The sequence below is a fragment of the Microcebus murinus genome, chromosome 21, assembly GCF_040939455.1.
Source record: "Microcebus murinus isolate Inina chromosome 21, M.murinus_Inina_mat1.0, whole genome shotgun sequence".
In the NCBI taxonomy this organism is placed as follows: domain Eukaryota; kingdom Metazoa; phylum Chordata; class Mammalia; order Primates; family Cheirogaleidae; genus Microcebus; species Microcebus murinus.
In genome coordinates, this window is record NC_134124.1 from 35,875,664 (window position 1) to 35,882,332 (window position 6,669).

The following is a 6,669-nucleotide window of genomic DNA, read 5'->3' on the forward strand; positions in this document are numbered from 1 at the left end:
CTTGCAGAGCTCTGCTGCAGTTTCCAAGTCGACAGTGTGGAGACGCTTTCGCTGCCAGGTGGCTGTCGGCATTTCTCCTGCAGAGGTGGGCGCAGGCCCTGCAGGGACCTGGGCGGGGAGGCTTCCGAGAGCAGGGGGCCTGGCAAGCCCAGGGCACTGTCTTCATTTCCATGGTGTTATTCTTGGCTTAACCCTAGCAAGCTCTCTAGCTTTTTGAAAATTTGCCCCACTTACTCAAGAAGGCATTTGGGCCCTGTCCTGGGGCTCCATTTCGTTCCCTTGTGCCTTTCATCGTTTTGCTTTTTAAAAATACATTTCTCTTCATTTCAGCTGAGTCATTTTCCTCCTCCTCCTCCTTCTCTTCTTGACACTCCCGGGAGCCAGAAGGAGCCCTGTCCCAAATCCTTGGCTCCTCCAGGCCAGATCTTTTCCAAATGTCAAACTCTTAGGAACCCTGGCCCAGAGCAGAGTGGGCTCTGGCCCCAAATCTCCTTCCTCCCTTGTCTTTGTCAGTCTCTGCTTGCGTTTTTCATTGAAGGGGTTTATTAATTAGCTTTTTCTGTGAGGACTTTGCCTTAAGGTTTTTGGAGAGAGCCCTGGCAGGAAGGGCCCCCTGCTCTCAAGCCTGGGCCCTGTCGCTGCCAGGCCAAGCTTGCTACTCAGCCCGGAAGGGCCCAGCACCACGGGCCACTCGGGGCGCTTGCCCCCCTAGGGAGGAGGCTGGGACTCCCGGAGGGGCTCCACGCAGCCTCACATCCCTCCTGCCGACTTCAGGCAAATTCCCACCCTGTGGGGCGGCCCCTCCGGCCCATCCCTTAAAGACTTTGTACCTGCCTCAGAATCGCCAGGACGCAGTGGGCAGGGTGGGCAGCTCCTCCCATCCGTGCGCTCGGCTTTAGGCCGCAGCCTTCCAAAATGGCAAAGGAAATAATAACCACCAAGAACACGGCATCCCAGTCTTCAAAGCATTTCCTATGCATTGCGACTTTTCCTATAGCTGAAGTGGTTTGTCCTCACCTCTCCCCCATGCCCCAGGAGGGAAGCAGGGTAGCTGTTAGTTTCCTTATTTTGTAGCTGAGCAAACAGGCTGAGAGAGCTTAACTGATTTGCCAAGTTCTCAGAGTTTTTCAGTTGTTTATATTTCTATCTCATCCCCAAAGAGATTTACATGGTGCAAGATGAGTGTGTGGCTGGACTGGTACCCCGTCTATGTCCTGACTCCAGACTCACGGGCTTCCCAGTGATTTTTAATTTTGACACCCTGTCACTGATTTTGTGACATGCTGCCCCCCCTCCCCCCATGAGGACACAAGGATATATTTGCTTTAGAAGTTAAAGTGCACTGAAACTTCTCTGACTTGACATTTTGGTACCCTTTTAGACGGGAGGTTTCTTCCAGTCATTTATTCTTTCTTTCACACCATGCGACGGCAGGGCTGCTGGGGACACAGATCACTGTGTGCAAGAAGTGGCACAATCTCTGCCTTTGTGGAGTTTAGATCCTGCGGATGTTACAGGAGCAAGAGTGAAAATGAAACCCCAGCTCTAATTTGAAGAATATGCTATAAAATCCCCCAGCCTGTTTGGGGGAAGCCGGTCACTGGGGCACAGGGGAGACTCTCCGGGGAAGAGGTGCCACATGGGGAAGCAAAGGGAGAGGGGGTGGCCGGGAGCGCCCTGAGGCCATGCTGAAGAGGCCAACTTGGAGGTGATTCCTCCAGCCCTAGTTGCCCAGGCCGATGTCATGGGAAGAATCTAACCACCCAGATGAGCCCTTTCCAAACTCCTGAGCACCCCCAATTGAGAGCAAAATAAATTAGTTGTTTTATATCTACTAAGCTTTGGGGGTAGTTTTGTTACATAGCCATACGAACCCAGGAAAGAATTCTAGGATCTGATTGTTCTTCCCGGACAAAGCCCTCTTTGGAGCCCTTGGTCCTTTGCAGAGTATTGTTCATAACTCAGAGAGCAAGCAGGTGGTCCCTGTCCTCTTTCAAATGCCACTTCTTTTTACATGGGCATTCCCCCTTAACTTTTAAGACCCATAAAAATTCCTGGAAACTATCTAATGGAAAATGCGAGCAGCTGATTCTCTTCTGCACCGTCTGAGCAGTTGCCCTGCCTTTGAGAATTCCTTAGAGGAGCTTTCCTTGATTGTCTCAAGTTTTATCTCTCCCAAGGCAGGCCTGATGTTAAATGGTGGCGAGGCCACAGACCCCAAGGTGCCGTGAGATTTGGGTTTTGTCAAATGGCCAAGTTCATCTTGGTGGAGTCTATTTTATGCATAAGCTTAGGTTGGCTTTGTGACTCTTTTCTTCTGTTCTCTTAGGGAAGTGACTTTCTTGTTGTTGTTGTTCTTTATGGGGAGTGATAAAAACCGAAGTGTTATGCAAGCAGCGGAGGGACTCCTAGTGCAAGGCTTCTATTGCTCCTTTCTTTTCTTCTCTTCACCCACAAAAAATAATTCACATAAAAACTGTTCTCTGGCCAGAGCATGTCCCCTCCTCAGCAGGGGGCTTTCGTTTTTGTTGACTTTAGAACAAATTCGGGTTTCCATCTCCTGATTTTGGGGTGCAAAGCTCCAGCTTCTTTTGGAAACTTAGTTTAAACACCAGTATATTTGGAAGCCCTTTTGCCTTCTTCCTCCCACAACCTAATAATGACAGAGCCATTGAATTGGAGCCACCCCGAGGGTTGAGGTGGGAGGCAGCTGCATTTCTGAACTCATTTGGGTGTATTTAAACCCGTGTTTTCACCCCTGACCTGAGAGAAGGCAAGTAAGGAGGAGCAGAGTGAGCCCTGGAGTGCATTTGCGTGCCACCTCTAGAGCTTGCTAGCATAATGGCTGGCTCCAGGCATAATAAGATGTCTTGGAGCCTCAGTTTCTTTATCTGTAAAATGGGGTTCAGAAATAATATCTGCAAGGCCCTAGGCAAAGCACGGGGCACAGATCTGCAACTGTCATGGTGAGGATGATGATGGTGGTAGAGGGTTCGGAGGCTCTTCCCGGCTTCTCAGACAGGGCTGGTGACGGGTGAGTTTAGTGAACAAAGCTCTAACTGCATCTTCATGAACGCCAGTGGCTCCTAAAATTCTTTCCTCAGTGGCACACATAAAGAACCTTTGAAAAAACTACCCACATGCAAAAAAAAGTGATGAAGCTCCACGGTTCTCCTGTTTTCCTGTAGCTGAACCAAAACTTGAGTCTTTGCAGAGAACAAAGGTAAGAACATCAATTTTCCTTTCCATCCTGCAGTGGAATTCCTCAGAGGCCTGGGGCTATAAATATAAGTATATAATTATTCATTCTCTAACTCTCCTGTAAAATGACAATAATACTGATTGGTTTAAATTAAAAATAAACTGGAAGTGGAGATTCTAGGTTTGAAGTGAGGGAAGGCATGTGGGCTTAGGAGTCCTGATCTAGGTTTGCGTTCAGAGCCCCCACTCACTCCCCACACAGTCTGGGATAAGTCTGTACCTCAGTTTCTTGGCCTGGAAAATGGGGTTAAAGCCTACTTTTAGGGGAACATGTTGAAGCTGAGATAATGCATGTAAAATGTCTATTGTGGTGCCTGGCGCACAGTAGGTACACCAACATGGTATAAATCGAGTTGACCAGGGACTCCAGCTCCATTTTGCTGTCCCGAGGAAGAACTGGGGGGTAGGTGGTGGGCTCCCCTGTGGACCAGGCCACTGAGCCGTAAAGTTGGTGGCGGCTGCTGGAGGCTGGTCTGAGAGGAGGGTTGGCCAGGTCACAGGGACACTCAAAGATGAGACCAGACTGAGCTGTGAGGACCTCCCCGGTGGGGTGTGGGGCGTGGCGCTTCCAGGCCAGCTGCATGAAATTCATTCTCTTTATCTGGGTGACTCAGGCAGGGTCTTGGCAGACTCCCTCTGGAGGAGAAGCCCAGGCGGTCTTCTCTGTCCGGGTTTCCTCCTGCAGGCTGAACTTCCCCCAGAAACACAGCATTCTCCCGACTTAAAAGCCCACTTGCTCACAGCTATCCCCATGCACACTGGGTGTCAAAAGCCCTCTCAAGACAATGACGCTGCTCAAGTGGAAGCCATTTATTTAAAACCTTTATTAATGCTTGAAGAAAAATAATGCAGTGTGTCAACGCACAGGTCCTGTTGCCTAAATCCAGAACAGAAACAGATACTATGACTTAGCAAGCTCGCGCGGTGCCAACTCTGAGATCAGACGGGGCTGTTGTTCTTCCTTAGGAAGCGGCCACTGGAAGCATTGTTTTTCCATGTTGTTTAGCAAAAGCCTCTTGCTTGGTTTGAGTTTGAATCTCTCCCTTTGTGTGTGTGAGTCTCAAAGTATGACTGCAGTTCTGGGCTGGTAGTTTCTATTTATTTAGTTTTAGTGTCAGCATTTTATATACTTGGCCTCTCATGTCAGAATCACAGGGCTCTTTACTGATGCAAAGGAGAGGTGTTCAGATCATCTCGTTAAGATGCAAAGCTCAAAATAAACATCATGTCTTTATTTGGAGATCTGCACCTTCCTCAAAGGAAGGCTTGTGATAAATCTGTATGAAGCATGAAACCCAAGCACAGGGTCTATTTTTAATGACTACTTTGCTTACATTTTAGATTGTGCAAATGCCCCAAATCATTGCTAACAGGAATTTGGACTTTCTTCGGTTTTGAGTAGAAGAATCTAAGCAATAAATACTCTTGTATGCTTCTGGTAACATTAGGAACCAGAATGAAATGATATATCTATCTGACTTCTGAGAAAAAAACAAGTCAGTGGCATGAAAAATACACAACAGAGATCAGCAAATAGGTTCAAATGAACATGGTAAGCAATTTTATGCCTTAGGGGGGGAAACACAGAGGTAATAAATACAGATGACAAATATTTACAATAGAAGCAACAAATGGGACATCAGTAGGCGAACACATAAAACATTTACACGGAGGAAAATATAAAAGTGATGCCTTTCACACGTCCAGTCCAGGAGCTGGAGAACAAATGAACTGCTGACTCAGCAGTGAGGAGAATGTTATTGCTTTAGCTTTTGAGTGATGTGAGTGAAACAGTCAATGCGCTGCAGTGGCCGCGCAGGGGACAGCCTGGTTCCCATGGCAGAGCCGACGCGCAGGTCCTCCTCCCCTGAGGCAGAGCTGGATTAAGTGCACCAGCTCCTCTGCTCGCTGCAGCCCCAGCTCTTGCTGGGTGCGTCTCCTGGCACGTTCCCTTCCCCCAGATGAGTTTTTCCCAACATGGACCGTGAAAGATTGGGGTTGGATTTGGGGCATATAAATGCTAGCTGAGCTTTGGGTAACGCTATTCCCTAGAACAAGTCATTTTAGAGCAGACACATTTAACTTCTTGGTCTCTGGCCTGTTAAATAAAGTCTTACTGGAGCAGAGCCAAGCCCTTTCGTTTATGTGCTGTCTATGGCTGCTTTTGTGCTACAATGGCAGAGTTGAGTAGTTTCGACAGAGACCTTGTGGTCTGCCAAACTGAAAAGTACAGCATTTGCTGTCTGGTCCTTTACAGCAAAAGTGAGCCGACCCGCTCCAGGAGGGCTGGCTAAGAACGCCTCCCCCCCCCCCCCACAATACAGCTCCCATTTGAGACTGGCTTCGAGAAAGGACAAGCTTTAATTTGATAGCCTTTAGGAAAAAAAAAGGCCTATCTATGAGATGTTTTACGTAACCACAATAAATCCACTGCTGACATTTTCCATGATAATCCTCTCCCTCCCTTCCTTGTATTTTAAGCTCCATCTCTTCTCTCTGCCTTTCTTTTGTCCACTTTGACTCCTCGTTGCTAAATTTCCAATTAGGATCTGGAAAATCCTGTCCCTTAGAGATTTGCAGCAGTCTCCTCCATTTATGCAAAAGGTCAGCATTTCCTAATGGGAATTGCAAAGTAGTCTTCATCCTCTTCTCCCCTTTCCCATGCTCTAGCACGGAGAAGTCGGGTTTCCAACTGGGCCTCACAGGATCCCCAGTAAGGTGCCTTATCGATCTTGGCTGGTGGTCAAGGTGAGAAGACAGAGTTCTAAGGGCAATCTGTCAAAGGTATCCTTCCTGTGTGCCTTTTCCCTGGGGAGAAGATTTGCCCCAAGTGGGTACGGGCCCAAGTTAGGAGGTCAGATGTACAGCCACACTGCTGTTTGATTCCTTTTTAAATAGGACTTAAGACAAAAACAAAACAAAACAAAATCAGCCCCAAAGGATGGGCTGGGGGTTTTCCCCCCTCTTTTGAGCTGGTTTTAATGACCCAGTTGCTTTGTTTAAAAGCCATTTATTTAGACGACAGATATGTAGATGTAACTGGATAAATAAAAAAGTGAAATTGAGATTTGAAGCAGTGGTTAAAATATAAACTCCGGGGCCACTTCCTTGGACAGTGTCCCCCAGACAGAACAATGGCTCAGAAGTTACACATAGACATTACACTCGTCCCCCCACCCCCTGAGCAGCTCTGCACTGCAAGGTCCCATGCAAGAAACCGAATTTTGGTTTGGCACCAAGCACCCCTCGGGCCCTGCCTCCTCTCCAGCCTGCCCTGCAGTCCGGTGATAGCTTCGCATTCACTGCTGCCGCGACCTCCAGGGAGACAGCACCAGGAGCTGCTGCACCAGGAGCTCCGGGTGGGGCCCAGCGCCCACTGTGTGGTCCAGCCCAGTGGGCCTGCCCCCG